General features: G+C 37.6%; 1 long non-coding RNA gene across 1 annotated transcript; it reads left to right on the top strand.

The window, feature by feature from the left end:
- The first annotated feature begins 638 nt into the window (after nucleotides 1-638).
- LOC129906913 (uncharacterized) lies at nucleotides 639-1900 on the top strand. The gene is made up of 5 exons (XR_008770872.1): nucleotides 639-715; nucleotides 801-855; nucleotides 938-1346; nucleotides 1410-1499; nucleotides 1561-1900. It is a non-coding gene; the product is annotated as an uncharacterized LOC129906913 (long non-coding RNA).
- Nucleotides 1901-12741: the final 10841 nt, after the last annotated feature.

The raw sequence follows: 12741 nt of genomic DNA, 5'->3' as shown, positions 1-12741 counted from the left end.
TGAAGTGTATAGTCGCGTCGTGTCTCGTGTCGTTGTTAGCATAATACATATTAGTATAATTATAAATAATTATATCAAATTATAAACAATATGGAAACAAAAAAAGGTATGTTGTATATATCGCTCAAAATGTTTGGATTAAAGTGATGTGTTTCTGCTTGTGTTGTAGATGTAATCTCTAATGATGACGGAAAAGGCAGGTGAAACATGCGATTGGGCATCTAAAGAAACACCAACAACAGCAGCAGCAACAAATGAAATAAAATGAAAAAAAATGTATTGTATTTATTGTGAAAATTTCGCTTGCCAAAATAAAATAAAAAATAAAACAGTTTCAGTGAAAAAAAAATAAATCTTGTTCTTTTTTTGGTCGCAAATGCGAAATGTCATCCCTTTCTTATTCCTCTTTCTGGTAGGTTTTCGCTGCTCCGGCTCAGGTCCGCCTTCGGCTCCGTTTTCTCGGAATGGAGATTTTCACCATACCAATACATATGCAATCGACTTCGCGGTGATTATAATTTCCATACTAATTTGAGCCGCCTTCGGACCAGTTTCTGATCCGAAGTCGGACTCAGCTCCGCCCCAGGCGGAGCGGATTCGGACCGAGGTCGGACCTGTTTGCTTGAAGGGGTATGGGACATTTGTGTTGCCTCATGTATGAGGTACCCATCACTTATAATTTATGTCACATCAATTTGGAAATTCAACATGGCAGGTAAGTAAATAATTCTTGTTTTATTTATTTTTATGTTTTATGTTATTATTTATAAACCAAATAATACTTATTTTTTCTTTTTCAGGATCTAAATAACATTTCCAGTTGGAGTTCTCGTCGCTGTATTTCGTCACAAGCAGGTAAGTTTGCCAAACATTTTCCTCTCAGGAAATGTTTACATTCTTTTTTTTCTAACTTATTTTGTTTCTGTTTTTATTCTAGGTTTCTTAACTTGATTGGGGGCAGTTCACCAGGCGTCGGCAACAAAAATTGCTACTTATATGGAGTAAAAATGCACGCAGCTGCACTAGTGTAGTCGGTCGCCTGGGATGAAGAAAAAAAAATAAATTGCAGATGTCTACGCTCGGGAGGAGAACAACACAAAACCTACATCGCTTCATATAGCGGAATAATGCACAATTAAGGATACGTAACTCCACCTTGTACATTCCCTATTTAATAATATTGTTTTGTTTGTTTTCAGTTCCATAAAAGTGTGAAGTTCAGTACAACCGAAATGGAAAAAGGATCGGTTGCCTAGTTCATCAATTAAAGGAGATAATCATCAACAAAAAGGTTATGGACTACCAACAAAATATGAACAGGATAATACTAACTTAATACAGTTCAGGTACGTTTATAGTTTTTTTTTTCAAGTGGTATTTGTAGAATTAAATTTTCGTTTATTTTATAGTGTTGTGGGAAAAACCCACGGTTCAAGCCGGGCATTAGAAGATATGCAGTTTGTGCTTTAAAAAAAACTATTGACGCAGCTCAAGTTAAGGTACGTACCATTCTTTTATAACATAATCCCGCATTAATACTTTTTTTTTCTCATTCAACAGATTGTACTCATTGCTGGAAATTAATGGGTTCTATTCAGATAATAACCATTATGGTTACGAACCATCTTTACTATGGATCAACAAATTTTCTCCACAGACTATAATACTCCAGTCAAAGCGTCATTTGACCTTGCGATGAGAGGCATTGTCTGTTTTTATTTCATGGATCGATGGGGGTATATTTAAAAGGCTTAAACCCAATTTCTCACCACCTGATCATTCTTTTTAGCGGAGTTATTCACAAAAATGCATTTTTTGGGATATTTTACTTCTAAGCTAATATCTTTGCTCTAGATTATCGTAGACCAAAAAATAAACAAAAATTCTCTTCCTTATAATATTTTCTATCGTTGTATGTAATTTCATTGTATTTGAGTGAGTAAATAAAAAATGGCAACCATTTAAAGTCAAATTCTTGTTGTTAAAAAACACATTTTTGTCATTATTTCGAAAAAAGCTTATATCATGACTGACATTTTTCCAACCTATTTTCTAGTCCTGTTTATGTCCTGCATTTTACAGAAAAAATCAGCTCTTTATCACCAAAGATGGCTGAGCTATTGATAAATGAACGCATGTAAAACTGGTGCGAAAACATCCAAAAATATCGTTTTTTGGGAATAACTCGACTTCAGAATGTCCTACGGCAAAAAATAAAGCAATAAATTGTTCGTTACAACATTTTCTATCAATTTAGTGCACAATCTTTTTGTTGAAACAAATAAAAAATAAGTAATATTAAGTCAAAGTCGTTTTTTTGTTTAGCAAACTCTTGCCTTATTATTTTGCAAACGGTGCGAGTATTGGCTAAGAAAATAAAATATTATTGTAGTCCTTTAAATTATCTACAATTTAAAAAAAAAATTAGCTCTCTATGACCCACACGAGCCGAGTAATTAATTTTTTAAAAAAGGTCCAAATGACCAACGAAAAAACATAAGACAAATTCTCTTATAACAAGAAAAACAATGAAAACAACCCCTCTCACTGAGAACTATTATTCGACTTATAAACAGGGAAATTTTTTTAAATTTTCTTACGGAATGATGCTTTCTTAAAATTATAATAGCTCGGCTCCCGTGGGTCGTAGAAAGCTAAATTTTTTTTTTGAATTGTAGATAATTTAAAGGACTACAATAATATTTTATTTTCTTAGCCAATACTCGCACCGTTTGCAAAATAATAAGGCAAGAGTTTGCTAAACAAAAAAAACGACTTTGACTTAATATTACTTATTTTTTATTTGTTTCAACAAAAAGATTGTGCACTAAATTGATAGAAAATGTTGTAACGAACAATTTATTGCTTTATTTTTTGCCGTAGGACTTTCTGAAGTCGAGTTATTCCCAAAAAACGATATTTTTGGGTGTTTTCGCACCAGTTTTGCATGCGTTCATTTATCAATAGCTCGGCCATCTTTGGTGATAAAGAGCTGATTTTTTCTGTAAAATGCAGGAAATAAACAGGACTACAAAATAGGTTGGAAAAATGTCAATCATTATATAAGCTTTTTTCGAAATAATGACAAAAATGTGTTTTTTAACAACAAGAATTTGACTTTAAATGGTTGCCATTTTTTATTTACTCACTCAAATACAATGAAATTACATACAACGATAGAAAATATTATAAGGAAGAGAATTTTTGTTTATTTTTTGGTCTACGATAATCTAGAGCAAAGATATTAGCTTAGAAGTAAAATATCCCAAAAAATGCATTTTTGTGAATAACTCCGCTAAAAAGAATGATCAGGTGGTGAGAAATTAGGTTTAAGCCTTTTAAATATACCCCTATCGATCCATGAAATAAAAACTGACAGTGCCTCTCATCGCAAGGTGAGGCCCTTTTTTCCGACGCTTTGACTGGAGTATAACAGGTGAGCGTTTTGTTAAGTATTTTTATTTACATTTTGTAGTATTACGGGTTAGTTAATAAAAACATAAATAATTCAAACATGCAAAACAACAATTAAATAAATAAATTTCAATAAATAAATAAATAAGTAAATGTGGTAAAAAAAAAACTTAAACCTAGTATCAAAGTTATATAATATGTCAAGAAAATAAAAAAAATTTAAAAAAAATTAAATATCACAGATCGAAAAAGTAAAAAAGAACTAAGCTAAAACTATCTAAATAAAAGTAAATATCACAGTTTAAGAAAACTATTATTAACTAACCTACAATTAAACTAAAATTAAGTAAATATCACAGATTACGAAAAATATAATCAACTAAACTACAATTAAACTAAAATTAAATAAATATCACAGATTATTAAAGAAATTAACTAAATTATCAGTCTTTAAAAATGTATCCAAATTTATAACATCACAGATGCTTAATAGTTCTCATCACAGTTTAGTACATAAGTATTATAATTTAAATTCTAATCAATACATATAACAAAATATCAATAAATAACATTAAGTAACATAAGTAAAACTAATTTTAAGCATGCAATAAATAAACTTTCTAACAAAACATAAAATTTCTTTGCTTTTTTATCAAACATTTTCAGGTTCTTTTTTTTTTTAGATTTCGGTTTTTGTCTTACCTTTTTCTTTAAATAGGGTTTCATTTCGTTTGAAAAGTTTTTGGAATCGACCAACTTTTTTGAAATCAGTTTTCGAACTTCAGATAAAAAAAATCATTTTAGTTCGGTTTATTAACAAATACGTTTACATTTAGTCAATAACAATTAGAACACAATATAAATCAATAAATAAAACACTAAAATAAATAATAAATTGACACAACACAAATGGTTACAAATAAATAAATAAATAATACATAAGGACGGTAATAAGGAATGCAACAACAATTTTGAAAATAGTTTTTACTCGCGTTTTCGAAACTTAAAGTTAATTTTGCTCATTGTTTTAAATCTTTTGCGTGAAATACTCCAGTTCTTTTGCCATTTAGGTTTTCTAACTCGTACATATTGTTTCCAATTTGTTTAATAATTCGGCATTTAACTTATTTCGGCGAAAGTTTTGAGGACAAATATTTTGAGGAATCACTCAATATGAAGTTCCTTCGATAAACCTCTTGTCCAGGCACATAGCGTGTATTTTTCGTTCAGACGTTATATATTTTTGCCGATTTCTCATTCGCTTTTGAAATATTTTCGCGAATTTGATTTCGAATGCATTGCAATCGGCTTTGTCGGGGAAGAATTAACAACTCGTTTTCGTCCATCGCGTTCAACTTTTTCGCAAGTTCATAACTACTACCGTGCATCATCATATTAGTGCCAAATAAGGCATAATATGGGGATACACCAGTAGCAAAAAATTTTATTACTTTCGAAGAAGTTGATCTAACACAACGAAAACATACACATTTCCTAATTTTGACCTAGGATAAGGCCCTACAAAGTCAATGTATATTTTTTCGAAAGGACGATTACTACAGTGTCGACAATTTGCGAAAAACGTTTCGCGAAATTTTCCAAAAAATTTCGAGCATTATGGAAGTACTTGCTAACACGAACAGCACTACCCCGCCAGGCAGTACCGCTGCTACACACGGTACTGATCCTGGACCGATTAGAAATAATCGGGTCAGAGCTATATGGATTCCGGGGGCTAGCAAAGTAATGCACGAGGTTAGAAGAAAATTGAGAGTCGCGAGTTGGAACGTGGGTAGTATGAACGGCCGAAGCTGTGAATTAGAAGAGATGATGAAGAGGAGGCGAGTGGACATCTTGTGCGTCCAAGAAACCAAGTGGCGAAACACTGGAAACAGAGCCCGTTTCTTAGACGTCAAGACAAAATAATACAAGATGTTCTACTACGGAACAGAGCAAGGTAGAAACGGAATCGGTGTCATCCTTGCGGAAAAGCTTCTTGGAAACGTTTTGGCTATTTCGAAGTCCAGTGACCGATTGATGTCTCTAAAACTGGTGATGGAAGGAAAGGTGTGGAATATAGTCAGTGCATATGCTCCCCAAATTGGATGTGAGCAGGTGGAAAAAGATGCATTCTGGCTAGACTTCCACAACCTCATTAAAGACATCAAAAAGGAAGAGCTTTTGTTTGTGGGTGGAGATTTAAATGGACATGTAGGGAACGGCAACGAAGACTATGAGGACTGCCATGGTGGCCTTGGATTCGGAGCTAGAAACCCTCCTGGCGAAGAAATTCTAAGTATGTGCAGGTCACATGGTCTTATAGTGTTGAATACCATGTTCATTAAACAAAGCCGACAACTTATCACTTATAGCAGCGGTGGAAATGAAACACAGATCGACTACCATCTGGTATCTAGTTTCATGAAGCCGCTAGTGAAAGACTGCAAAGTGATATTAGGAGAAGCGATCGCCCAGCAACACCGTCTCCTACTGACAGAATTTTTTATGGAGACGAAGGCGGCAAACAAACAAAGAGAGGCTACCGGAGGTATCAAGTGGTACAACCTGGAGAAGGAAAAAGGCGAAGCATTCATCTCTGCTATGAGAAATTATCTGTGCGAGACCATCAGCAGATTACAAAACGAAGAGTGCAGAGTACAAAATATGTGGGACTCTCTGCAAAGAACTTGCTTGGTGAAGGCGAGGTCACTGCTAGGAACATCTAAAGGAAACTACCAACGGGAAAAAGAAACATGGTGGTGGAGCGATGAAGTCAAAGCAGTGATATCAAGGAAAAAGACCGCTTTCCAAGCTTTGTCCAAATGCCCCTCTCATAATAGAGATGAAAAAGCACGACTCGAAGTGGACTACAAGCGCTACAAGAAGGAAGCAAAGAAGAAATGCGCCCAGCATAAGGCAGAGAGTACGGAAAGCATGTATCGCGAGCTTGGGGAAATATCTGATCCAGCTGCTGATGGAAACCAGGCTCTCCAGGAACTGCGACATGCCAAGATGAACAAGGGTGCAGCTATCTTCAAAATTGCCGCTCAAAGGAGAAGGAATGCTCAGGAAATACGTTCACCAAAGTTCATTAACGATGCTCAAGGCCTACTACTTGTGAATGACGACAAAATTCTCCACAGGTGGCGGCAGTATTGTAACGAACTCCTAAATGAGCAATTTCCCAGGATTTACTTTCCAACAGCCGAACCTAATTTAGAAGAAGTACCCGACCTTACAGTCGAAGAAGTTAGCGTGGCGGTGAAAAACTCCAAGAAAGGAAAGGCGATTGGTATAGACGAAATACCTTCTGAGTTCTGGAAGAAGATGGGAGACATTGGGTGTAAATGGCTCAAGATTCTCATCTCCAAACTCATTAGCGGTGACCAAATGCCAAATCAGTGGAGAGAAAGTTTTCTTCTCCCAATCTACAAAGGAAAAGGGGACACACGAAACTGTGATAACTACCGATCGATTAAGCTGATGTCACACACCATGAAGATCGTTGAGCGGATTTTGGACGGCCGACTGCGAAAAATAATATGGCTGTCTGATGACCAGTGCGGGTTTGTCTCGGGTAAATCAAGCACAGATGCCATACAGAGTTTAAGAATCCGAATGGAAAAACACCGTGATTCCTCAAGGGATTTGCATATTGTGCTGGTTGATTTCGAAAAGGCATTCGATAGACAACCACGAGATCTGATATGGGTGTCCCTGAGACAGCGAGGGGTTCTGGAAATCTACGTGCGGATGATCAAGGACATGTACGAGGAAGTAAAAACGAAGGTAAAATGCCCCGCAGGAGTCACCGAAGAGTTCCCAATTAAAGTCGGTGTGCACCAGGGAAGCGTCCTGAGTCCTTTGCTCTTTATCACCGTCCTTGACTTTCTGCTTGAAGAAAAAGTGACGGATCCGAAAGTGAGTCAGTTATTCTTTGCTGATGATGATGCCATCATAAGTGAAGATCCAACATCCCTGCAACGAGCACTTGATGTGTGGGTGGATGTTCTGGAGGGAAGTGGGTACCGGATAAGCGCGAAAAAGACAGAATATCTCTGCTGTCCATTTTCTGACCCAGACGGCCCTATTCCGGACATTTACCTGAATGGCACAATACTTCCCAAGTGCGAAAAGTTCAAATACCTTGGATCTATGATCAACAACCAAGCTTCTTGTGATGACGACATCAACCACCGAATAAGTGTAGGGTGGATGAAGTGGCGCGAAAACTCTCCCATCTTCTGTGACCGAAAAATGCCCCCTAAACTAAAAGGAAAGCTCTATACTGCAGTTGTTCGCCCAGCACTTACATACGGTTCACAATGTTGGACAATGTACAAAACGTATGAGAGTTAACTGACAGCAGCTGAGATGAAGATGCTTCGTATGACAGCAGGAGTAACAAAGCTTGATCGAATAAGAAGCAAGAAAATCCGAGGAAGTCTTCACGTCAAAAATACCGTCTTGGATAAAATACAGCATGACCGTTTAAGCTGGTACTGTCATGTACAAAGAAGAAACCCTGAGAACGCAGTTCAAAAGGCGATCACATACGACGTTCCAACGCAATCGCGAAGAAGAGACAGGCCTAAGAACTCATGGAGAAGACAAATGCAACGACAACTGCATTCAGTTGGGCTAAGACATGGAATAATTCAAAATCGAGAAGCCTGCCGACGTTTCCTGAGGTCAACCCGGCGAACCCCACATGCGGAGCCGTAGTGTGAAGCAGTAGAGTGGGAGAGTTGTGACCCCATCCGAGATCATGACTATCGTCGATAATGGAGAAGAAGAAGAAGTAGACGATAATTACAATAGGACGTTACAATTGGGGGGCGGGTTACTTGATTTGACGCTTTACATTGCTTACACACATTACAATTAGAAACATATACGCGAACATGCACAGCCATATTAGGCCAGTAAAAATGTTGTCGAATCCGGTCTAAAGTCTTGGCTATTCCACCATAAGCAGCTTTAAGGGGATCATGGGCCCCTTCTTATGATTTCTTCTGTCAGACCTGACGGAACCCAAAGAAGCCAAGAATGCTCTAGCATCTCTTCTTCACCTAACTTTTTGAAAGCTTTCTTATAAACGTATCTGTCTTCAATTTTTAAGTCGCGAAGTTCATCTGGGCGATTATATATCTCTTCTATGAGATCTAAATATTCTTCGGACTGGAATTCTACAGAATCCAAGTCGATCAACGGGGCAACATCATCAAGAGCCAGAGAATCTACATGTACCCGAGAAAGAGTATCCGGTACTACGTGTTGGCTACCTTTACGGTGCTGTATGTCGAGGACATAGGCCTGTAACGACAAACTCTACCTGGCAAGTTTTCCACTTAAGTCTTTCATACTCATCAGCCATTGAAGACTGGAGTGATCAGTAATGACGTTGAAGTCCATGCCTTCGACATACGGCCTGAATTTCTTCACAGCCATCACTGCGGCCATACACTCCTTCTCGGTCACACTGTAATTTCTCTGACTTTTGTTAAATTTTTGGGAAAAATACGCGATTGGGTATTCTTCTCCCTCATCGTCTACTTGCGACAATACCGCCCCTATACCCGCGTCTGAAGCATCGCACTGGATAAAAAATCTTTTTGAAAAATCAGGGCGTGAAAGAACCGGAGCAGAAATCAACGCTTCCTTCAAATCTTTGAAAGCTTTCAACGATTCTTCCGTCATTTTTAATTTCGCGTTCTTCTTCTTCATTAAGTCAGTCAGCGGAGCGGTCAGGGTGGAGAAATCTTTTATAAATTTCCGATACCACCCTGCCATGCCCAGTAACCTCCGAACTTGTCTGAGCGTTTTCGGGATCGGAAAATCTTTAACAGCCTCTACTTTTGCTGGATCGGTTTTGAATTTCCCACCACCAACAATGAAGCCCAAATATTTTAACTCCTTAAAGCAAAACTTTGATTTCTTCATGTTGATGGTGAGGTTAGCCTTACGCAAGCACTCGGCTACTTCCTTCAACAATGAGAGATGAGTCTCGAAATCCGGCGCCATGATAAGCAGATCATCGAGGTACACAAAGATACGCTAAGTCGTGCAGGAATCACCTTGTCCATCAACTGGCTCAACCGTTGAGCAGCATTACACAGCCCAAACGGCATCACAGTGAATTGGTACAAGGGTCTCCCCGGTACCGCAAAGGCAGTCTTTTCTCGTCGCGTTCAAAACATAAGAATTGATCCCTCACTGCATCTAGTCTGGCTTGCTGCTCAGAACTCAACTGATGAGCATTCGGATCAGATGATTCATCCATCGAAAGACTACTTATAATGTTCGGGGCTAACTGAAACACTTTCCAGAAGTCTACGCCGAGGTAGACTTCCTGGTCTAAATTTGGAACGAGGAAGAAGGTAAGTTTCTCTTCTTTTTCTTTGTACTGAATTTTAAGTTCCACTTTTCCTACAATGGACTGACTTTTTCCGTCGGCTGTTTTGACTCCGCTCTTATATGGCGTTACTCGACAACCGAGCTCCTTGAACAGTTGCATACAATTTTTGCCAAGTATACTAACACTGGCTCCGCTGTCTAGCAAACCTAAAAATTCTTTTGACCCTAATATAATTTTTGCATAGGGTCTCGGATCTGACTCTAAATTCAAAACAGTCGACAAAATTTTAGTTTCGGTCTCTTTTCGGGCTTTAAATCGGGCTCTTGCTTTTAAAATGTTTTTCGGTGGGGTATACCCTTTACTATTAAAAATTCGATTTTTCGCTTTGTTGTTCTCATTTATACGTACATGTAACGGCTTAATTTTTGAAAAATTCTGTGTAATCTTATTTTCTATGTTTGTTTCTTTATTTTCTTCTCGTTTAAAAATTGTAATTTTTTTCTCATTTTCACAGGGAAACATATCTACTTCTAATAATACAGTAAAATAAGGAGAAAAAAGGGGTAAATCTCGGAATGAATGTTAGTAGAAATTTTTTTTGCTCAATATCTTCCTTTTGCCATTCTATAACATATCTCAAAAGTCTAGAAAAATCTCATGTCCGCTTGTCGCGATTTCAATTTCAAATCGCGAAATAAAGATTTTCAAAATTAGCAAAAATAGGCTATGGTATTATATACACATATGATACATGATTTCAAGGTATTTTTTAATGCTGATTCCAAAAAATCTAAAATCAAGACAATCTGACGTCTGTGGAAATAGTTATACCTGTTTTTCATCTGTCAACTCATATTATTATAACAGTTGCAAACTTACTGCCGAAAAACCCTTAAAAGTTATGGTAGATGAACCAAATTTTGCATGAAGATTTAAGAATCCATCATTATTAAAAATCAAAACAATCCCTTACAAAAAATATATATACCTACGAAATAATGGTATTTTTTGATGGAGGGGCAAATTTTAGGATATGCACTAAAGAAGATTCTTGTTCATCTTAGGAATAAGTGCACCTCGTATGGGTGCCGGGACATAGAGACATCCCAGGCAACTGCAGGGCAGACGAACTTGCCAAACTAGGAACAATTACTCCTCTTCAACCAGAAAGGAACAATATAGGAACACCTATCGCTACATGCAAACTTATGCTAAAGCAGGACGCTTTAAAGAAAACCAACCTCAGATGGACTCAGAGTAATACTTGCCTAGCTACTAAACAAATATGGCCTTGTATAGACTTGAAACGTTCAAAGGGTTTCTTAAATTTAAACAGAATGCATATTAGCTGCACCATAGGTGTCCTTACAGGACACTGTCTAATAGGTAGACACGCAAAAAGAATGGGCGTGTTCTCTAACGATTTCTGCAGAAGTTGCATGGATGAAGAAGAAGAGGAAACTGTTCAACATCTTCTGTGCACCTGCCCTGCTCTCTCCAATAGAAGAAAACTCTATCTAGGAGAATTCTTCTACGATTACACTAGTGATCTAGTGAAAACGGACGTTAAAAGTCTATCTTCATTCATAAGAAGCACCGAGTGGTTCGGCTAGTGAGTCCCAACTTGCTAGTCTTTTGTGGTATCACAATGGATCCATAAGGGTCTAAGTGTGTCGGGTAATTTGCCTGACAGCCACTACTACCTAACCTAACCTAACCTAGGAATAAGTGCAAATAGGCTAATTTTTTCATTTTAGTCTTTGTTTGGATATTCTTTAAATACCCAATCAGCATGAATCAGCATTAAAAAATACCTTTAAATCATGTATCATATGTGTATATGCTACCATAGCCTATTTTTGCTAATTTTGAAAATCTCCATTTCGCGATATGACCTTGAAATCGCGACAAGCGGACATGAGATTTTTCTAGACTTTTGAGATATGTTATAGAATGGCAAAAGGAAGATATTTAACTGGGTTATAACTCTTTTTCAGATTATTTATTTTGGTTTTGGATTTCTATACTTATTGGGGGTTCTATTTTGGGATTGCACGCGATTCCCCCGGAGCCTTCGGGTCTCTTGCTCGGTTTTCCGAGTGGCATCGCGTACAGTTGGTTGTATAGTAACCTTCTAGACCGCAATTGTAGCAATGGACAATGCGTTTTTCAGGGGGGCAATTGAACCATGTATGGCCCTGCTCCTTGCAGTTCCAACACTCGAGTGTGGAAGCATCGACTTGTTTCCGATCAGGATTTTTGGATCGTGCCTGACCGAGCTGGTAAGCCGCTAGTTGTTCCTCCGAAAAATGGTATTCTTCTTCATACTCCAGCTCGTTCAACCAAACCTAGCTGGAGGCCTACCAGATGGCTTCGGTAGTTCCCGATCTCTCTTCGGAAACGCAGCTTCTGCTTCATTGCAGACGTGCCCCAGCTGATCAAGGGAAAAGATAGCTTGAGGAAACACTAAATTTCTCACTTTTTCGTTGAGGTTCCGTTTAATGATTTTAACCATTTGGACCTCTGGAATTGGCATGCGCAATAGATACCTCATTTTATTAATTGCTACAAAGAACTCCTCGCTACTTTCGTAAGAATATTGTTTACGATCTATAATATTGGCTACGATTTCTAGATCAGTTTTCGGGTTCTTATATCGGCTATTGGTGTCAGACCTACTTGAACTGGAATGGGTATTGGTGGCTGCCTTGTTGCGACAGGTGGTTGACCAGGTGTTGGAATACTGACTGGTGGAACTGGCATTGCCAGAGTTAACTTTTCCAGAAAACCACTTAGTTGATTCTGGATACTTACATTGATGGCTTTCTCCACATTATGTTGTAACGTTTCCTGACAACTGGACATATTTCGGGTAATTTCAGAATGTATAAATGTCGTTAAATTCTCAGGTATAACCTTATTTTTTTGTTTTTGGCCATGAACGAATAAGAGTATCTAAGATACCTCTC

Source organism: Episyrphus balteatus, chromosome 1 (assembly GCF_945859705.1).
Source record: "Episyrphus balteatus chromosome 1, idEpiBalt1.1, whole genome shotgun sequence".
Classification (NCBI taxonomy): domain Eukaryota; kingdom Metazoa; phylum Arthropoda; class Insecta; order Diptera; family Syrphidae; genus Episyrphus; species Episyrphus balteatus.
Note: the sequence above shows the minus strand (reverse complement) of the source record. Positions and strands in the feature narration are given on the sequence as shown.